The sequence below is a fragment of the Silurus meridionalis genome, chromosome 29 (genome assembly GCF_014805685.1).
Source record: "Silurus meridionalis isolate SWU-2019-XX chromosome 29, ASM1480568v1, whole genome shotgun sequence".
Classification (NCBI taxonomy): domain Eukaryota; kingdom Metazoa; phylum Chordata; class Actinopteri; order Siluriformes; family Siluridae; genus Silurus; species Silurus meridionalis.
Genome location: NC_060912.1, coordinates 6,574,056 through 6,596,532, shown reverse-complemented (window position 1 = coordinate 6,596,532; position 22,477 = coordinate 6,574,056). Strand labels below are relative to the sequence as shown.

Here is a 22,477-nt window from a genome sequence, read left to right as displayed (position 1 = left end):
AAGCCCAAAGCTGGTGCTGATTTTCACTGAAAAGCTTGTGAAGATGTGCAGATCGATTTAGTTTGCTGTAGTTTCTACTCCAAGTTGGTCATTACCTGGTGTGCATTAAACGGCTATATGGATAGTGAGGGGGAAAAACTAGCCTGTTTCAAGTCATCTAGAATCTAGAAGAAATCTAAAGTAGACCTCAATCTTGACTTTACATACAGTACAGCAGAACCAGCAGTTACACTCTAATTGTAAATCTGCCTGTCAAATAGCCTTTCATGAGCTTTACATGCTAACAAACAAATACATGCATTCATGGAGGCAGCCATATTTTTGTGTTTTCCATTTTGCATGTTAAAGGTCCTGAGGTGGGAAGGCACCACAAACACAGCATCAGTCCACATTAGGTTAGGATCAGTAGAGGTGATGACACCGCAGGGAAAGATAGAAGGGTGTACAGTTTACTCCAGGCTGATTAAGATGCAAAACCATACAACCAACTACCTCAACCTGTAGTGCACAAAGGAAACAAGTCCCAAAAATCTGGAATAATCCTACTGTAGATCTTCACCATATCACAATATCTATAACATCAAGGTTGTTCCATAAAACTTGTGTTGTTTTTTACATAAACAACAAGATTTTTTACATAACGATCATGGCAACTAAGCTAAAAAAAAAGAGATAGATCAAAAAAACATGTCATACAATCTTCACAAGGTATCAAGGGGCCCAGCAGTAGCAGTTTGGTGGTGCTGATATGTGAATTCTTGGTCTGCTGACCAGATGTTCATCATCTGATCCACTGATCTACCACTTCCCACAGCCATATACCTCCAGCCATATACTATTAACACAGAAAAATCAAGGTACAGGTATGCACCTGAGAGTACACATTCTTTGACGCTCCAGCTGTACCCTAGTAAAGTACAGCAATATGCCTGGTACTTTATGAAGGTACAACAAATGTACCAATGTTCAGAAGCATAGGTTTATATAGCCTATAGATCTTTTTTTTGGTGTGAACATTTTGCTTTTTAATAAAAGTCGTTTTTCCCATCAATTATGTGTCTTTTACACTTTACACACTACCTCCTGAAACACCTGACTTACACCATTAGTGCTGTGAGCACATTTCTGTTCTCTGCATTAATCCACTTAGGGTATATATATATATATATATATATATATATATATATATATATATATATATATATATATGGTAAAATACATACAGTATGGTTCATAATTCTACAGAAGTACTTGAAGTCTAGCAATATAAATAAAGGTTTATTTACAAAAAAAATGGAAGTTCTCAAAGACATTTGTCTTGACATATCAACAGTAAAATATCTGGTGTTCTGTCTTGTATACTGTGGCAATTTATCCAGACAGGAGATCAGTAGTCCCAGAAAACCTGTCCTGTACATATCTATTGTTTGGCATAGCACAGCTATCAAATTAATAGCAAGCATCCATCGAAGAAAGTTCAGACCAGCAATGTTTATAAGAACAATTAAATCATGACATTTATACATTATTTATCACCTAACTAGTAACTTGCCTATCTTGCTATTCAGATTTAGTAGTAGTAGTAATAATATCACAAAGTTTGCTATAACCATAGTGATAAGGTAGTTTGCTTTAATTTTTTTTGACTCTACGCAGCCACAACTGGACATCACATCCTGTATTAATAAATACCCCAAACTATAAGTGGTTATTTTTTTCTATTGCAACAGGATGATGAGATATTTTCTATTCAACTTGCTCTAAATCTTATATTTGCTCAAAAAATTGTTTTTTTTTTTTTTTGCAGGAATGTTTATCTGCTCTCATGCCTTCCTTCAACTTGCAGCATGATTGAATAGGAGGAAAATATATCTAGCCATTACCTGGTGTTTTTTTTTTCTTTTCACTTCATAAACACTCCACCGCTGACACTTCCCTAAGGATTATTCAAGCATGTGTTGGCAGTTGAGAAAAAAAATGGCAGGTGTGAAGGAAGCACCCTAAGAGAGCAAGAGCAATACTAAACAGCGGCAGCAGCAATCATCTTCAAAAGTTGCATTTCTGTTTAAGATCAGACAAGCTGTTCACACTCAACAAAACACCTGTAGTGGAAATAACCATGACAACATGTGAAATTTCACACACCAACATGCACTTGGTTATGCTGGAGTTCACACCCTGTGAAAGAAATCAATCACCATGATCATGTCTATTGCCTACAACATGCACTAATTAGATCTTGGTTTGACATGCATATTTGGGCATTTGCAAAAGATTTTTAAAACATTACTATCTTTCTCAGAATTTGCCCTCATGAGCACTTGTGTTCCCAATAGAACCCAATATCAGCATGTTCTCATCCCCAATAAACATCTTTATTACACCTATAATATACAATATACAACCTATAAAGTTCTCACTACTGCTTTAAATCCAAATGAAACAGAACGATGGATTTCAAGATGCTTTTCATGATACTGGTGTCTGGAATAATCAATGCATTTATACTTTTATATAGTTTTTTTAACCAAGAAAGTAATCAGGAAACATGACCTCATTTCTACATATCCCATTTAAGGTACTGCATGACTACTGTGTGACTTCTGTATAACTACTGTTCTTGTAAACGGTGTACTGTCTACAACAGGGGTACCCAAACCTTTTTCTGTGAGGGCCACATCATTTTATCCTTTCTTTAATGGTGGGGTCAGATCGGTCTGTAACAGACAATGACATGTGCCAGAGTGACTACCAGTATTACTGTGAAGATTTGATTGAGATTTTAAATGTATTTATTATGCCTAATACTAGATTAGTTTACTATTTTGTTATGCTCTATTCAGACAAATGAGCTTTATTTTGCAAGAGATATATAGCCTATTAAATGCGGCCTGGGTTCGATCCCCGGTCAGGGAACCAACCCCAGCCATTAGGGTTGCACAAGCCTTAGTGCCGGTCCCAAGCCCTGATAAATGGGGAGGGTTGCGTTAGGAAGGGCATCCAGCGTAAAAACATGTGCCAAATCGAACATGTGGATGGTCCGCTGTGGCGACCCCTAATGGGAGAAGCCGAAAGAAAGTTTATATAGCCTATTAAATGTGCATTATTACTATCATACTGACATTTTTTTATATTCATTGCATTTCACAATCAGTTTAGCTACCTGAAAGTTGCTTGAATGGATTCATAGTGTATGCGCAAATTTGATTTTTTGATAGCACAGACACTGTTTCTTGACAGATGAGACAAACAGCCATTTCTTTGCATTGTAGAAAAAAAATACTTTTGGTTAAATACCCGGCATTCTAAATTAACTACTCTCTTTAAAAAACTTTTGGCCATTTTTTTTTTATCTCTGTGAATTTTCGAATGCTGTAGCATCTGCTTGAGCGTGTATTATGTTGAATGTACCATTCTGTTGGTTGGTTTATGAATCTAACAAAATAATTAATAACTAAAGGAAATTTTAGTTTGAAAGCCAATTTTTATTATCAAATACAGGTATGATAGAAGTAAAACATATATTTAAAATTAAATTTTCAAAATGTGTCTCTGGCATTGTTTAGAGGACTGTTCCAAATGTGGGAAAGGGCCATATTCGGCCCATGGGACATAATTTGGGGACACCGGGATTACAATATATTTATTAGCAGAGTGAATTATCAGGATACGCTATGCACCCTTGTGACATGCCTAATATTATTTTAATTAGTTTAGAACATTCAGATTTTTCTGGGGCTATTACAGGACAGATGAAACAGGGACATCAGGGACTTGTGTGGACATGAAAAGAAACAGACACACACTTGGATGGTGACTGGGCAAGAATTAGCCAATACAACACCAAATTAATGAGACTGATGCAGTAAGACCAAAGACCAGGCAAATTTCTGTCTGGCTGTAGATTATTTCATAATTATTCAGATCCCTGACTGATCTCCCTGAAAATGGACTAATAGATCAGCTCCAATAAATAGTTTTTATCCAGTTACATTGTCGTAGATGATTACAGGAATGCTTGGCCAGTTGTACAGAAGGCACAAGTGCTCATTCCATTTGCAAGATATCATATAAAGTGATAGGTCATGTGACAATATCACTGTCTTATGATTTATTGTAAACAATAGATCACACTAAGACAAATGCATACAAATGTCATTCATATTCAATAACAGAGTGACTAACAGCTGAGCAGTTAAGGTTTTAGGCTTTTGCTTAAGTGGCCAGCTTGGTGTCGCTGGGATTTAAACTTGTGACCTTCTGATCCACAGTCCAATCCAATTATATAAAATGGCTCAGTTTTGGCTGCATTTAAAAAAAATTGGTGTGCAGGGAGAAGACCAGAGGGGACTGCACCATTTTGGAGCCCATGTGAATCTTGACAATTGACCTCATTTTACATGCCAAATTATTACACTAAAATTAGGAACGACACTGAAAACTGAAAGTGAACCCGAACCATAGCTCATAAAACATGCTTTAGAAGTGGTGGAACATGAAAATGGTTCATTTGGCAAATCCTGGCTTTACCAAACCTACCTACTAACAATTACTTCTTTTTGTGACAGGTCTTTACCATATGTGCAGATTCCACAGAGAATCTGAATAACTCTCATGTCAAGTGGATTGTGGCAAGCAACAACTTTTGATGTAAATCAAGACAGCAATAAATTGACCCAATGTGTTCAAGCCCAGGAGTGAGGTGTCAGTGATCAACCAATATCTAGAGTTCCCTCACCAAGCATTTGTCATTGGGCAGTGTGCATCTGGATATAGTACATTTAGTGACCAGTGCATTTCTTTATGTTCATTTCTGTAGAATTAATTTTTTTGTCACCCATTTGCAGTTGATGTGACATACTGGGTAGATGGCTATTATAATGGAATTGTATTACTTTGTTGGTCCAAGCGTTTGGGACAGGGTAGAATAGCCCTTCTTAGCTGATTTTTATGTATAAAGCAACCCTACTTCCGGACATCTCCTTCATGTTTTCTGCGTGTAAGTATGTTCTCTTTATTCTTAATCAGCTAATTGCCAGTGGTAATAGTATTTTCTTTATGGTAGCATTGTTCAGATCTGGATAGTCAACTTTGCAACAAGCAGCTGTTTTTGTTTGTTCCTGTGTTTTCTTTTTTTTTTTTTTTCCTTATTCTCGTTTCATGCTATTTGTTTCGTTCAGTGCAGCTGTTCCTCGTCCAAGCACAGTCATGCATCACATCTAGCTTGCTAGAATATTAACGCCCCCTATGTTATGTTACATTCAAGCGTAGTTGCGCATAATTTCAAGTGAACTAGTATATTAAATTACCAAAAAGAAACTAACCATGTTAGATACATTTCCATTTCAAACATCATTACAGACCAGCCTTTTTACCCGATTGTTGGTCTACTTTGTAAATCGGTGAACTGAACCACAAAATGTCCCAGTAGGGCAATGATCACTGGTAATCAGGTCTTCTACAATAGTTTCCTTTGCGCTTTTCCATTAAGGAGTGAAGAATGGAGGATAAAATTAAAAGTTCTTTCTAATTAATACTATGCATTTTGTTTATTGTCTTTTGTGCATTGGGTTTTTTTGGTTGTTTGTTTTTTAAACTGGAGAATTATTTTCAAGTCATATTATAGCATAGTCCTTTAGGCAGAGTCCTGGATGCATTGTGCACTGAGAAATAATTATAAATAGGCATGCTGAGAATGGTACTTCCTATCTCTAGTCTCATATGATACTTCTTCCAAAAGCTTATCCCATTTAATGCAACTCTTAATGGACCAGCTGGCAAAGTTTTCTCACTGTCTTGTGACTGTGTGAAGAAGGAAGCAGAGCATTTTGGGGAAAGAAATGCTAGAGATGCTGATGGAAAACAGAAATCTGATGTATTTGTGAAATAAAAGGACTAAAGCGTGTTAAATGAGTGGATGGATGTAGAGGTGAAAACCATGTTTAATACTCGAATTTTGAACTGAGGCAATACACGCATCCATGTTTGGCAGGGCAAATGAACCACTTTCCATTAATGATTTACCCTTCTGATTTTTCGAGCCATCTGCAAGGTTTCTAACAGAAAAATAGTTATACAGACAAGTAAAGAGCAAATAAAAATAATACCTGTGAATAATTTATTTGTCACATGGAATGTACAGTACTGTAAGAGATTTAGGCAGGTGTAAAGAAATGCTATAAAGTAAAATCCTTTTAAAAATATATATTTTAATTTATTTTTATCAATTTACAAATTGCACAGTGGGCAAACAGAAGAAGATCTAATTCAAATCAGTGTTTGGTGTGAACACCTTTTGGCTTTCAGTTCTTACATTTGCACTCTTTATATACTTGCAAAATGTTAAGGATTTTGTAGGATCAGTGTCAAGTGTATGATTAACCAATTATACCAAGCAGGTTCTAATGATCACCAATTTCATATGTAGGTTCAAACACAGTCCTTAATTGAAACAGAAACAGCTGTGTGGGAGAATTAAACCTGGGTGAGAAACAAACTCTGCTACTAAGGTGAGGTTGTGGAAGACAGTTTCATGTCACGTTATACACCATAGCAAGACACAAGGTAGTTTTACTGCATCAGCAAGGTCTCTCCCTGACAAAGATTTCAAAACAGACTTGGGTTTTAAGATGTGATGTTCAAACTATTCTGAAGTAGCACAAAGAAGCGGGTAATGTTGAGGACTGTAGAAGCAGTGGTTGGCCAAGGACACTTAATGTAGCAGATGAAAGACGCATATTGCTTACTTTACTTCAACATCAAAAGGTGTCCGGTAGTGTCATCAACAAAGAACTGGCAGAAACCAGAAGTGGGGCCCAGGTACAATCATTTACTGTCTAGGAAGTCTAGCTAGAAATGGTTGTCATGAAAAAAATGCAGCCAGAAGCCATACCTCCAACATGGAAACAAAGCTAAGCGACTCAACTGCATAAAAACAATGGAAGCAGGTGCTCCTGACTGATGAGTTTAAATCTGAAATATTTGGCTATAGCAGAAGGCAGCATGGTACGTATAAGAGTGGAGGTAGGTGCACACAGGTGGACTATGTGCTATGCAGGAGATGCAACCTGAAGGAGATTGGAGACTGTAAGGTGTTGGCAGGGGACAGTGTAGCTAGACAGCATCAGATGGTGGTCTGTAGGATGGTTGTGGAGGCGAAGAAGAAGAGGAGGAGAGTGAGGACTGAATGAAGAATAAGATGGTGGAAACTGAAGGAGGAAGAGTGTAGTGTGATGTTCAGGGAAGAGGTCAGTGAGAGGCTCAGTGGTGTTAAGGAGGTGTTGGATGATTGGGCAACTACTGCAGGAGTGATGAGGGAGGCCAGGCTGAGAGAAGAGGTGACCATCTGTGAGCAACAGTATGGTTTAATGCCGAGGAAGAGCACCACAGATGCCTTATTTGCTTTAAGAATGTTGATGGAGAAGTATAGAGAAGGACAGAAGGAATTGCATTGTGTATTTGTGGATTTAGAGAAGGCCTACGACAGGGTGCCAAGAGAGGAGTTGTGGTATTGTATGAGGAAGTCAGGTGTGTCAGAGAAGTATGTGAGGGTGGTGCAGGACATGTATGAGAACAGTGTGACAGCAGTGAAGTGTGCAGTAGGTACGACAGACTGGTTTAGGGTGAAGGTTGGACTGCATCAAGGATCGGCCCTGAGCCCTTTCCTGTTTGCAGTGGTGATGGACAGGTTGACGGACGAGGTCAGACAGGAGTCTCCCTGGACTATGATGTGAGAAGAGTGACAGAAGTGATTTGTGATAGTAGGGTATCTGCAAAAATGAAAGGGAAAGTTTATAGGACTGTGGTGAGACCTGCGATGTTGTATGGATTAGAGACAGTGGCATTGAGTAAAAGACAGGAGATGGAGCTGGAGGTAGCAGAGCTGAAGATGTTGAGGTTTTCGTTGGGAGTGACGAGGATGGATAAGATTAGAAATGAGTTTATTAGAGGGACAGCGCATGTAGGATGTTTTGGTGACAAGGTGAGGCAGGCGAGATTGAGATGGTTTGGACATGTGCATAGGAGGGACATGATTTATATTGGTAGAAGAATGCTGAGGAGGGAGCCACCAGGAGGTAGGAAAAGAGGAAGGCCAAGAAGGAGGTTCATGGATGTGGTGAGGGAAGACATGCAGGTAGTTGGTGTAAAAGAGGCAGATGTGGAGGACAGGGTGGTATGGAGACGGATGATCCGCTGTGGTGACCCCTAATGGGAGCAGCCGAAGAAGAAGAAGAAGAAGAAGAAGAAGAAGGCAGCATGTTTGAAGAACATTTCAGAGTGATACAATAGGAGTGTCTGCAGGCAACAGTGAAGCCTGGTGAAGGTTCCTTGCAAGTTTGGGGCTGCAATTCTGCAAATGGTTTGGAGGTTTGGTCAGAATGAATAGCCTCAATGCTGAGAAATATAAGCAGATACTTATTAATCATGCAATACCATCAGGGAGTTGTCTGATTGGCCCTAAATTGATTCTGCAGCAGGACAATAACTCCAAACATTCAGCTAATGTCATGAAGAACTATCTTGAGCACAGAGTAACTAGAAGTCCTGAAAGTGAAAGTTTTGGAACCTACAGAATCCAGGTCTCAACATCATCTCACACAAATTTGTCTGGGATTACATAAAGAGACACAAGGATTTGAGGCAGCCTTCATCCACAGAAGATTTGTGGTTAGTTCCTTCAAAAAAAAGTTGTTTGAAACAACCTACCTGCCGAGTTCCTTCAAAAAGCTGAGTATCTAGAAGATTTGATGATGTTTTGCTGGCAAAGGGTGGTCACACCAAACATTGATTTGACTTGGATTTCTATTCTACTCATTTACTTTCTATTTTGTTCATTAATAAAAATAAACTATTTGTAGTTTTGAAAGCATTACTACTTCACAGCATTTTTTTCAAACCTGCCTAAAACATTTGCACAGTACTGTATGTATAAAGGATGGTTTTGTGTCTTGTATTAACCCTAGTTAATTATCATGCTAGTCTGAGGTGCAGTTTTAATAATTTGACACATAATACTGTCTGGTGGAATACATAAGTGAGAATGATCTATAATGACTTATAAAACAGAATGAAAGAATGAAAATCCCACCCTGGGTCCAGAGTAAAAAGGTTCTTTGAAACTTCTACTTCTTCCCCTGTTGCAGGCCAGGGTATTAGATAGTGTGTGGATTGTTTGTTGTGGGTTTTCCCTTGAACAGAAATTCTTTGTGCACCAGTAGTATCACGAAAAAACTTTTGATTCATAGAAATAAAATATTGATTCTATACTTACCTCGTGCTCAGTCCATGTGATCTGATCTTGTGTAGTTTTCTGTGAAGCAAATAGAAAAAAATGATAGTATTACATACAAAGCTTTGATAGTTCCCTAAAGTGCCATGGATCCCTATTGATTCCATCAGCAGTGGCTTGTGACCAAAAATCATGATTGGGCCATGTGTCAATTAGCATGAGCCGAAATCATTCTTTTCAACTGCTTTTTAAAAAAAAATCACGCCATGGGCCACGGGTGTTGTGGCGAGTTGGAATCAGAAGATTTATCCACCATTATTTACTCTCAAAATGGTAAAATTTAAACTGACGCTAACCTGTATGTTGGTGATAAGTAGATACCACCAAGCGGCAATCATTTACATTTACTTCATTACTGTCCACCACTGATCACAGGACACTTCTAAATGAATGAAAGCAATATTTAGCAACTTTTTCTGATAGCTTGCTGAAACCACAATATGTCACACAAACATTTAGGGTTTGGACAGTAACATAATCATTAATATTGCTTACACATTTGATATTTGATACTCATAGGAATGAATGAAGGCAGGAAAAATGATCGCTCAGTCAACTTTTTCCTCAAACCATTGACAAGTTTCTTTACAGAGGAGCTCATGAGCCTTAAAGGCAAATACTAGTTTTCAATGATGGTGCCCTAAACAGTTCTAAAAACCCCATCCAAGATGTTTCTTCTCTAGAAACAAATTAGCAAGTTAATGTAAAATACAATACAGTACACAAAAGTGATCTGCATGATCTGTATGGAGCACCCAGTAAACCAACTTCAGCACAAGTGAAACCAGACTCTGCATAATGGTTAACATAAGCTAAATATTATCTACCAGAGATGGGAAGTAATGAAGTACAAATACTTCAGACAGAGGGAGTCAGCAATGTAAACATGACTTAGAACAGAGACATTTCTGATCACCTGAACATCATCATCTTTTTTTCTGTTTGTGTTCTATATGGTGGATGTTCAGCCTGGATACATTCATTAGATAACAACATTTGAAATTATTTTGTATTAATATATTAATATGATGTGAGGTCCAATTACCAGTGTGACACTAAAACAGGTAGTAGTAATGACTACTTTTTACTTAAGTACATGTCAGAGCCCAAACTTCTTTACTTTAACTTAAATGAGAAAGTGGTTAGTACTTCAACTTTTACCAGAGTCTTTTAAAACATGAGTATCTGTTCCTCTACTTGAGTAAAAGACGTGTGTACTTTGTTTTGCCATGCTTCTATTCAATTCAATTCATTTTTATTTGTATTGTGCTTTTAACAATGAACATTGTCTCAAAGCAGCTTTACACAGATAATGTGGTGACAAAAAATGAAGATGTTCTTTATAATTGTGAGTTTGTCCCTGATGAGTGAGCCGGTGGCGACTGTGGCAAGGAAAAACTCCCCGAGATGGCATAAGGAAGAAACCTTGAGAGGAACTCAAGAGGGAATCCATCCTCATCTGGGTTGCACCGATTGTCCATTATTTGCAGATATACAATGTTACGTGGTGCAGTGATGGTGATCAGAAGCAAACTGTAGTCCTGAGTCAGTGTAGGAGACTGTTGACATTAACTACAGTCCAAATCCATCCTCAAAGCGCCCATTCTTACTCCGGAATTTTATGCAACCACCCAAGGTGTTGATGAGAAACCGTCCCCAGCTGCATATATCAACATTTTACATCAACATATAATTTTGAAAGACATACTGTATATTAAAAAGCAAAATCTTAATCTATAAGTGGCCACACCAGTAAGAAATATGTAGTAGTAACACGAAAAAGCTTGTCTGGGGCTAGTTTTGACAGCACTATTGATGTTCTCAAAGATGCAACGCAAGATCTGAGAGAGAAGATAACACTGATTCCCTCCACCCCATGACTGTGAAAACAGAACTGCTATAGCAACAACCTTGAAGGCACCAGCTGTGCGTTCAAGAAGCATGAGACAAAAAACACGCTATCAAAACCACGTCTGATTACTAACAGCACACACACACACACACACACACACACACACACACACACACACACAGCTGTCCCTTAAAGGGCAATTAAATCAAGATACTAGCCAATGGTTAATTGATTGGCTTTCTGTTACAAATAACTGAATAAAACTCTCAACTGCATGGTTTTGGTCAAATCTTCGCAGCTTCGATTCTGTCTTCAAAATTAGAGGCAGGGAAGGGTTTTAGACTCGGTGCTCTTTCATCACACGTAGCATTATGTAAGCTTTTGCAGCAGCATAGACCTGATTCTGCAGTGAATATAGATATCAAACTGTGAAACAATCCAATCTTCAGCCATATCTGATTCATTAATTAGGGTGAAATAAACGAATGCCAGTAATAACCATATTTGGCTAGAAAAATCCATAACCAATGTAAACCCATGTATTCTCAGGTCAGGGCCAGAGCCAGTTTGCTTGGTATTTAACTAAAAGTTTCTAATAAATAAATAAATCAACATATATGTAAATATATAGATAAAGCATCATTTCACATGACTGTGGCAAATTGACACTGTATTAGGTCATTCCATCTCCAGTGGTCCAGTATAGATTGCTTTACCCTTTAATATATTTACATTTTTTGTGTGAATACCTCTATGTTTTCCATTAATAACCCCTTTTTTATTTTACTTAGTTTAACCATCTTTATGTCATGGATAAATACAACATTTAAGGACCCATAACTGAACTGCACTCCTCAACAATCTTAATGACCTCACTCCTCAATGATTGAACTGTAATGAATAGACATTCAGTGACACCCAGATGAGGATGGGTTCCTTTGAGTCCGGTTCCTCTCAAGGTTTCTTCCTTATACCATCTCAGGGAGTTTTTCTTTGCAACTGTCACTATTGGCTTGCTCATTTGAGATAAACCTATAAGGCATAAACGTATAGAAAAAGGTATACACATTTTATAACCAATTTATCTCTGTCAAGTTGCTTTGGGACAATATCCATTGTTGAATGCGCTACACAAACAAAAGTAAATTGAACAACAAAAAAACAAAATTGCAATATTTTTGATTATACAGCTGATTCCATATTTCTGTAAAATCTATTTACACATAACTTTACACAAAACACATATAGGAAGCTGAGTTTGGAGCTACAGAAGTTTGGAACTCTGCAAATATAAAGAACCCTGTGATGCTTGCCTGCTGTTGCCAGTATCAAATACAGAGTCAGAGTTACAGAGCTTGGACTGTAGTGTATAGTAGAAATCTAAATAAACCTACTTCATTAATTCACATTGATAATGATAATAAATATGTCATAACATAACATAATAATACTAAGAATATTTTAGACTCATTGGCAAGCATAAGCTATTGAATGTCCATCAAAACATGTATTTCTGTAAAGTACTGTTCAGCTTTACTATTAATAAAAATGTATTATCATCAGCTCTGTAATCGGTGGAATCTCAAACTCAAAATTTCTACATGCTACTACTGGGGCCTTATTTAAATGCAAATGTCAGTCTTATATCTGAGCCCCTACAAGAGATATTCAACCAACATGGACTAATTAAACAATTTGCAAGTCTTAAACCTGAATTGTTCTGCATGCACAATATATTTACCTCTTTTAAATACCGCTTTCAATATTAAGACAGAGACTCAAATTCATCTCTTTGTAATTTGACCCTAAAAATGGAACTGATTTTTACTTTTCAGCATTACATTAAATGTACTCTAGAGATTTAGCTTTTGATGTTGGAGCTAGGACCACCCTGAGCCGAGATACTGAGGTTTCCGTAAACTAAAACCATGACGCAAAGATGCTCAAGGTTAAGGCAAATGAATTTTTTTTACCTCTATGTATTCTGAGATTTTGCAACCAACTCCTCAATTGTTGCATTATTTGAGACCACTTGAAGTTTTTGTACAATCCTGAAATCTTTTTTTTATCCTTAGCACTAAAAAGGCTGTGGATCCAAGCAGACATGAGAGAACATCTTGATTTTTTCATTCATTTATTTATTTTTTTTTATTTTATTACTGAGCTCAGGACAATGCTTGGCAAAGACAAGTAGAAATTCTCTGAAGGGTTTTTCTTTTGGCTTCTCTCATTGAGGGTCGCCACAGCGGACCATCCGCATGTTTGATTTGGCACGTTTTTATGCTGGATGCCCTTCCTAACGCAAGTCTCCCCATTTATCCGGGCTTGGGACCGGCACTAAGGCTTGTGCAACCCTAATGGCTGGGGTTGGTTCCCTGACTGGGGATTGAACCCGGGCCGCAGCGGTGAGAGCGCCGCATCTTAACCACTAGACCACCAGAGATTTGACTAAAATGGTTATATAGGATTCAAACTCCCCTTGAAGAAATATTCCAACAACATTTTAGGACTATTCAAACTATGCACAAGAGTAAACCTAGTTGAAGCAAACAGGGCCATTTCTTATCATGGACAAATATGGCCCCATTTTACAAATACAAAGACTAATAATATATAAAAAGGAGCAATGTCCCTCTAACAGGACATGTGGATGGTCAAGCTTCTGTCTTTGGTTTTACAGCCCCAGATGCTTAGTAATATTTTGGAATGTAACTGTTTTACAGGCTCTGGGAATTGAGCCAATCGGTACTGTTGTCAAGGACACTCCTCGGATACACTCCGCAGTGACACACCTCTGTATTATGTCATGACACAAGCTGCTCAGCAGAACATTACCGATATCCAAGCTCTCTCTATTCCCATTGATTTTTTTGACAAAACAATATGTAGGTCTGGAGTGGGTCGTTCAGTCCTACTCTCCTGGCAAAAAGCAAAAAGCAAAAGCAAACTCTATGCTTTTAACGGGCTAAAAGCCGATCATTGATCAGAAAATGAACAATGTAAGAATTAAACAAATGCATTCACATAAAAATGTGTTTATTTTCGCTTTAGTGAACAGTTTGGGAAAAATCTAGAAACATTCCTGAATATAATCTTAATGTAGGTAAAAACAGAGTCATGCTCATGATTAAAGTATTTGATACAAAATTACCTCTACAGCAAAAACACCAGACAAAGTTGAAGATCTGGCAGATTTATCTGGTCAATTTTATTAATTTGAAGACGTTTTTTGTTGTTGCATTTGAATCCTCCACCGATGTTCCTTTATTTGTCTTTTTCTGTATGTAATTACTTTCTTTTACCCAAAACATTTTCTAAGAAGGCATTTTGGATTGGATTTGATTTCTACACTTTTTTTTTTTTTTTACTTTTTTGTCGTTTGTTCGCCTTGAATCAGAGGTTTCTATAGGAACAATAATGTTTTAGAGCATGCACGTTTCTAAAGACGTGGGTTTTCTTTGCAATTAGAGCTGCTCTCAAAAGCACGCTGTTATAAAGAATGAATCAAGAGGTCTTTAAAGAACATTTTGAAAATGAAATTGCTTTTTATATGTTTCTGCTGTTGTCCAATAAGTCAATCATCATCATCGTGGGTGAAAAACATGGGACTAGCTTGGAACACAGATAGTTGACTTGAATGGGGTGGGTAATGAATATCAAATGGCCACAATAAGGGTCACTGAAGCAGTTAAAAACATTTGGGCAAATGGATGTGATGCAGGAATGACTAATACATTTATGACCTCTCTAAAATGTTTTCCCATTGAAATTCTACTCAAGCATTATTGACACAAGCATTTTGTTTATAACATCACCATTTTAGCCAAGTGTGCATATGCATAGTGCATAGATTAGTGTATGCACTATTGTACACAAATTTTAACATTAGGTTAATGAACTATACTGCCATTACTGAAGAAAAAGAGCAATTATAATAATATCTTTTTTAAAAAAAAAAAGGGCAACATAAAATTAAGATCAACATCTGTTCATTAGCAGGTCTTAAAATGAGGTAAATACAACCTCATATAAACAACACATGACATATTACACTTTGTCATTTTTTATTAATAGAATAAAATAGATAGAAAAGCCATGTGTAAAAAACTAAGAAAACATCTACTTCTTTCATAGAATTTAAGAGGCTAAGTAGCAGCCAGGCACTGAGGGTTCCCTGGTGGTCTAGTGGTTAGGATGCCACGCTCTCACTGCTGCGGCCCGGGTTCGATCCCCGGTAAGTGAACCAACCCCAGCCACTCTTAGTGCCGGTCCCAAGCCCAGGTAAATGGGGAGGGTTGTGTTGGAAAGGGCATCCAGTGTAAAAACATGTGCAAAATCAAACATGCGGATGATTTGCTGTGGCGACCCTAACTGGGAGAAGCCGAAAGTATGTACGTGTGTATAGCAGCCAGGTACTGCTAATTAAATGCTCTTGATTAATTGTTCAGCAGCAAGTGTTTGCTGGTCTGAAACATTTAGGTGTGTGTTAACACAATGCTGAAAAAGAAAAGATATCAGAATTAATTTTAGATTTGGGAAAGGGTTATAAGGCCAATTTCCTTACCATTCAAAATCCACCATTCTACACTGAGGAACATTCTTCACAAGTGAAAAACATTCAAAATAGTTGCAAAGGAGTGGACATCCCAGCAAATTTACCCCAAGGTCAAATTGCTAAATCTCAGACTTTACAGGGCTCGGTTAACATGTTAAATGTTAAAGTTCATAGCAGTACAATAAAAGAAAAAACAGAACAAGTTTAGAAGGATTGCCAGGAGAAAGCCTCTTCTCTCTAAAAAATGAACATAGCAGCATAGCAGCATTGCTTAGGTTTGCAAGGTTCCATCTGAACAAACCACAAGACCTCTGGAACAATGTTTTTTAGATAGATGTTAGATTTTTATCATGCTCAAACAAAAACATAATTCTTGGAGAGGTTTTCCCATGCAATCTGTGATGCCCGTAGTGTCTTTTCTGATCAGGGAAGAATCACACAGCACACAGAATAGGGCATACGTTCTTCTTCAGTTTATTGCAAATAATAGACAAGTATTTATACACACTGGAAAACACCTGAGCTAAAATTGTTCCTGATTGGGTAAGAAGACATGGTAACCAGAGATGTGTGAGCCAGACAAAGACTTTCTGTGTACCTTACATACTCACATCGTTAAGATCCTATAGACACTGAACAGACAACATAGGAATGTGTGTTTAGAGAACTAGTGTGAGGCCCATATTAATACTAACAATAGATGAGACCAAAGTTTGGCCATAATGCACAGTGGCACATTTGGTGAACACCAATCACAGCACATCAGCACAAACACCTCATGCCAATTGTTAAGCCTGGTGGTGAAGAGCTGATTCGCGTTTGTTTTGAAGCCATTAGGCCTGGGTAACTTGCAGCCATTGAGTTGGCCATGAACTTCTCTTTATACCAAATTATTCTAGAGAAAAATTGTCTGGCAGATGAAGTTTGGATAAAATCATGTAACAGAAAAATGATCCCAAACACACCAGCAAATCTACAGATAGAGTGAAAAAGAGAATTCTAACCCTAGAATTTTAATGGCCCAGTCAAAGTCCAGACTTTAACCCGACTGAAATGCTGTGGTAGGCCCTTAAGAAAACAAATACCTACAAACCTCAATGAACTGAAGCAACACTGTAAAGAAGAGCGAGCCAAAATTAATCCACAATGATGTGAGAGTGAAAAATGTAATACAGAACAAGATTACTTCAAGTTATTACTGCTTTCTCCATTTCTGCTTTGTTTTTATAAAAATAATAATGACATTAGGTAATATGTCACGTGGTGGTGTTCATCTGAGGTTGTATTTACTTAATTTTAAGACCTGAGATGTACCAGATGATATTTTATGTCTTGATACCTAAAACTATAGAATTCAAATTTTTTACATGCCCGTGTATGTATATAATATACATAAATATGTGGACAAAGATAACTGTCTAAAACTGTATTGTCGAAATGAATATAAATATTTTTCATGTGTTCAAAATGCAGATTTAATTTGAGGATATTACATCCAGGAGTAGAAATTATTGCTTTTTTTTTTACCATTCCTCAGCTGTTTAATGGCAAGTTATGTATTATTCTCTAATTATTGTACTCATAAGCAAATAAGCAAATAAAAGCTCTAGAGTTGGAATTTGGAATATAAATCCAAAAAATCTAGCAGAGAAGCAAGCCTTTTTTTCAGCCTTAGGCTAAATGCACTATGCACTAGTGAGCTTTGGAAAACCAAAAGATATCAAAATCATGAAAAACAACTGTCGTGGATAATTTTTTAGCTAGTGAGAAAAAGCCATTACAAGCAGTGAAAAGTCACCAATGAAAGTCAAAGTCAACAATCACTAGATACATTTACCAAGGTAAATACCGCAAGATGTAAATCATTGGTAAGTCTAACTGTTCTGTAGCGTTCTGTTAAAACATCCTATAGAGATACATTTGTGCAAGAACGAGGGGAAAAAAGGAGTATGGAGAGAGAAAGTAACTCGTGATTTCATGGCATGGACATGTAAAGCCACCACTGGAATTGAGAAAGCAGGGAATTAATTATGTAGTGTAGAGGACTGTAGTATCTGCTCAAATTCACAGTGCTTCTAAATTCACTGGAGTCTACAAATAGAAAATGACCCACAGCATACTCTGAAAGCAACCTAAGGCAAGGCAAATAACTGGACTGTTCTGCAACCAATGACCTGACCTGAATCCAACCTTAAACAACAAGGAAGCTAAGACAGCTGCCGCAAATGCCTGGTGGAGCCTCACCAGAGAGGAAACTTAGTGTGTGTTCATATCTATGGGTTCCAGACTCATTGACTGTAAAATAATTGCAACTAAATATAAAAATGACAGTGTAATTCACATTTATGTTAGTTTATTCAACTGAGTTGGTGAATAAAAGAAAACGATAGCTCATATTCATTAATTAAATTAAACTCATTAAACTGTGGTAAACCTCTACAATAACCATAACATTTTTATTCATTTTTTTATGGAACTGACTGTATCTACTATACAATGATCATCCATACCATTAAAAACACCTGCCTAATAAAGTTTAGGTCAAAACATATCTGTCCCGTGGCAGCAGATGACCTCTGAAAGTGTGATGTGGTATCTGGCACCAAGATGTTAGCAACATATCCTTTGAGTCCTGCAATTGGCAAGGTGGGGCCTCCATGGATTCTTGTTCATCCAGGGCATTCTACAGATGCTCAGACCTTAAACTCCTCGATCATGTCCACACAAAAAAAAAATGATTCATCAAACCATGCCACCTTCTTCTATTTCTTCATGGTAATAAATGTGATAATCACATATCCATTGTATGCACTTTTAGAAGTCGACAGGTTCAGCATGGGCACTCGGAACAACAGCAGCCCAATACACAGCCTGCTCTGTGGTGGGATCAGACAGACAGTCTTGACTTAATTCTTCATATACATCAATGAGCCTTAAGTGCCCATGACCCTATCATCTGTTCACCAATTATCCTTACATGGACCACTTTTGGTCAGTACTAACTACTGCAGCAACACTCTGAAAGGCTTGAATCAGTGGTTTTAATGTTATGGCTAATCAGTGGTCAAATGTTCAGAAGTGCATGATACTTCTATAAAAAAATCCTCCTGCAAAGAGAGTCTACTTAACTTTGGGCCGTATATTAAACATACATGGAAATCTTCAGGGGAGTGGGACGTCTCCTATAAAACTCAATTAGCTGAATATGGACATCCCTCACGTTTCAGCAACAATTTTAGTATATCATCTAGTATATGATATAAGAGACAATACTATAGAAATGAAACTCTGATATATTTTAGAGAAATCAATGTGCCGCTTGTATAGCAGTACAGATTTACTGTCCTCTGGAAATAAATCAACATACAGCTATTAACAAACTTAATTAGCTGTCAATAAACCTTTCTTTCGGTTTCTCCTGTTAGGGGTCGCCACAGCAGATCCTCTGCATGTTCGATTTGGCACATGTTTTTACGCTGGATGCCCTTCCTATCGCAACCCTCCCCATTTATCCAGGCTTGGGACCGGCACTGAGAGTGGCTGGGGTTGGTTCTCTGACCGGGGATCGAACCCGGGCCGCAGCGGTGAGAGCGCCGTATCCTAACCACTAGACCACCAGTGGACCTCACTAACTGTCAACAAAAGTGAGTACATTCTAAGTGAACATGTCAAAACTCTGTCCAGTTGTCAATATTTTGTGTGAGCACCATTGTTATCCAGCACTGTTTTAATCCTCCTGCGCATGGAATTCACCAAAGCTGCACAGGTTGTTGCTGATAACATTTTCCACTCCTCTATAATGACATCACAGAGCTGCTGGATGTTAGACACATGGCACTTCTCCACCTTTCGCTTGAGCATGTCCAACAGGTGTTCAAAAGGGTTCAGGTCTGGAGACATACTTGGCCACTTTATGACCTTTACCTTCAGCAAAGCAGTTGTCATCTTGGCAGTGTGTTTGGGGTCACTTTCATGTTGGAAAACTGCCGTTCGGCCCAGTTTCTGAAGGAAGGGCATCAAGTTATGCTTTAATATGTCACACTACATGTTGGAATTTATGTGTTCCCTCAATGAACTGCAGCTCCACAGTACCAGCAGCACTCATGCAGCCCAAGACTATGATTCTACCACCACCATGCTTGACTGTAGACAAGACACAGTTTTCTTGGTTTTCCTCACCAGGGCATCGCCACACATTTTGAGACAAACAGGTTTATCTTAGTCTCATCAGACCACAGGACATTCATGATCTTGGACAGCAAACTGTTTGCGGGTTTCTTGTGAGCTAGCTTCAGAAGAGGCTTTCTTCTGGGACGACAGCCTGCAAACTGATTTATTGTGGTCTGCGGTGTATGGTCCGAGCACTGACGTACAGCACGATGACTCAACTTTTTTGATCGACCCTTGCGAGGTCTGTTCAGAGTGAAACCCATCTTGGAAAACTTCCATATGACCCTGGCCACTGCACTGTAACTCAGTTTTCAGGGCGTTACCAATCTTCTAGAATTGAAAAATTCTAATCCTCAAATACTCAGAGAGTCTTTGCCATGAGGTACCATGTTAAACATCCGGTGGTCAGTATGAGAGAAATGAACTCAAAGCACCGAATTTTAACTGCTTGAATAAGAGATACACAAATTTGTCTGGTCCTGACAAGCAGACAAAAACATGAACACAATGAAAAGGACTTGTGGCTTTGCATGGTTACACAACATACAGCTGTTAACACTTAGGGTGTACTCACTTTTGTTACCAACTTCTTTTGACAATAATGGCTGTATGATAAGTTATTTTTAGAGGACAGTAAATCTGTACTGCTATACAAGCTGCACATTGACTTTACTAAAATATATCCAGGTTTAATTTTTATAGTATTTTCCCTTGAGAAAAATACTAAAATGGTTGCTAAGATGTGAGGTGTACTCACTTTTGTTACCAACTTCTTTTGACAATAATGGCTGTATGATAAGTTATTTTTAGAGGACAGTAAATCTGTACTGCTATACAAGCTGCACATTGACTTTACTAAAATATATCCAGGTTTAATTTTTATAGTATTTTCCCTTGAGAAAAATACTAAAATGGTTGCTAAGATGTGAGGGGTGTACTCACTTTTGTGAGATACTGTATATACACACACACACACACACACACACACACACACACACACACACACACACACACATATATATATATATATATATATATATATATATATATATATATATATATATATATATATATATATATATATATATATATATATATATATATATATATATATATATATATATATATATATATATATATATACGTGCTAATGGGGTTGCCAAATGTTGAGATTGAAAGTATTCAGAAAATGACTGATATGGAATGAAAAGGACTAAAGGAATGAATCAGTAATGCATACCCACAAACATACTACATTAACATAGCCTGGTTCTCCTACCTCCAGGCCGTATGTTCTGCACATTCTCATTGTGGACCTCAAAGTACAGGGTATACCTAGGAGAGAGGGAAAAAAAACAAGGAGATTCAATGAATATATGTATAAATGAATTTAGAGAATGAAACAGCAGAAATTGAACAAAAGTAATGGATTGAAATGTAGGGTCAGGTTCTTCTTTTAAACTGTTGTTTTCCCCTCACACTAAATTAATGCAATAAATGCTCAAATAAATGGTAAGCAGGCAAAAAAAGCATAACGATGCAAAAGATTCTGCAATCATTCGGTACAGAAATAAGACAGGAGTGAAACGATGAGTGAGAATAAAATGGAAAAAAAAACGACAGTCATTGTTTATACCTCACTTTTTTCTCCCATGATTTTGCCAGTCCCCGCATCCACCCATATGTAATCTCAGCTGAGTCTCTCTCTCTCTCTCTCTCTCTCTCTCTCTCTCTCTCTCTCTCTCACTCTGTTCCTCTCTCTCCCTCTCTTTTTTTTCTGTACTTTATCCTCACCTTCTGCATGTTACACTTCCTGACCCATTACTCCGCATGTCCATTTCGTCTGTCCATTCAGAAGTTCTCCCTTCTTCCTTCCATAAATGGGTGCTTCTTTAGACTTAAAAGATTTTCATACATCCTCAGTTCTGACAGGACGTGACAGATCTAATCAGAGAGACGAAGGAAAAGCTTTGGCAGACAGTCGCTGAAGACAGAAGTCAGTTAGGAACATAAGCAGTGCTGCCAGGCAGGACAAGAAGTACCAAAATAATCCTTGTGGATGACTCTGTAGCCATGCAAGCGAGAGAGAGAAAGAGAGAGTAAGAGAGAGAGAGAGAGAGAGAGAGAGAGAGAGAGAGAGAGAGAGAGAGAGGGAGAGGGAGCACGAGACATTTGTGCGTGTAAGAGGGAAGACAATAAGGGTGTATGCATGTGTGTAATCGAGTGCAAGTGCGTAAAGAGGTGGGAGGGGAGAGCACGAGGGAGAAACTGATGGAGAAAACGAGGCATGGGTTTGCACGATGGAGGGGAAGAAAGAGAAATGGGAAGGGATAGAGGGGAGAGTTCAGGACAGGAGGGTGGAATATATGTCCTTGCCACCCCCACCCCCCTTCTCCACTGCTGGGTAGATACTTCCGCCTTTGGAATGAGAGGCAGAAAGACAGACAGAGAAAGAGAGAGAGAAGGCGTGTATTCACCCACTTTGGATTGCTTTGTATCCTTAGACTGTGCACACACTTAAATGAATTCTGTCTGCCATCCCCATCCTCTTTGTTTTCCAGTCTCTTTCTCAGATTCTGAGGCAGACTGTAAGTGAAAGGGGGCAAAGAAG

At 38.0% G+C, this 22,477-nt stretch overlaps 1 long non-coding RNA gene across 1 annotated transcript; it reads right to left on the bottom strand.

Annotated features, from left to right (window-relative positions):
* Window positions 1–1,359: 1,359 nt before the first annotated feature.
* Window positions 1,360–21,945, bottom strand: LOC124382103. The gene is made up of 4 exons (XR_006924981.1): window positions 21,661–21,945; window positions 21,146–21,201; window positions 9,272–9,310; window positions 1,360–2,717 (listed from the first exon to the last, which is right to left on the bottom strand). It is a non-coding gene; the product is annotated as an uncharacterized LOC124382103 (long non-coding RNA).
* Between the last annotated feature and the right edge of the window lie 532 nt (window positions 21,946–22,477).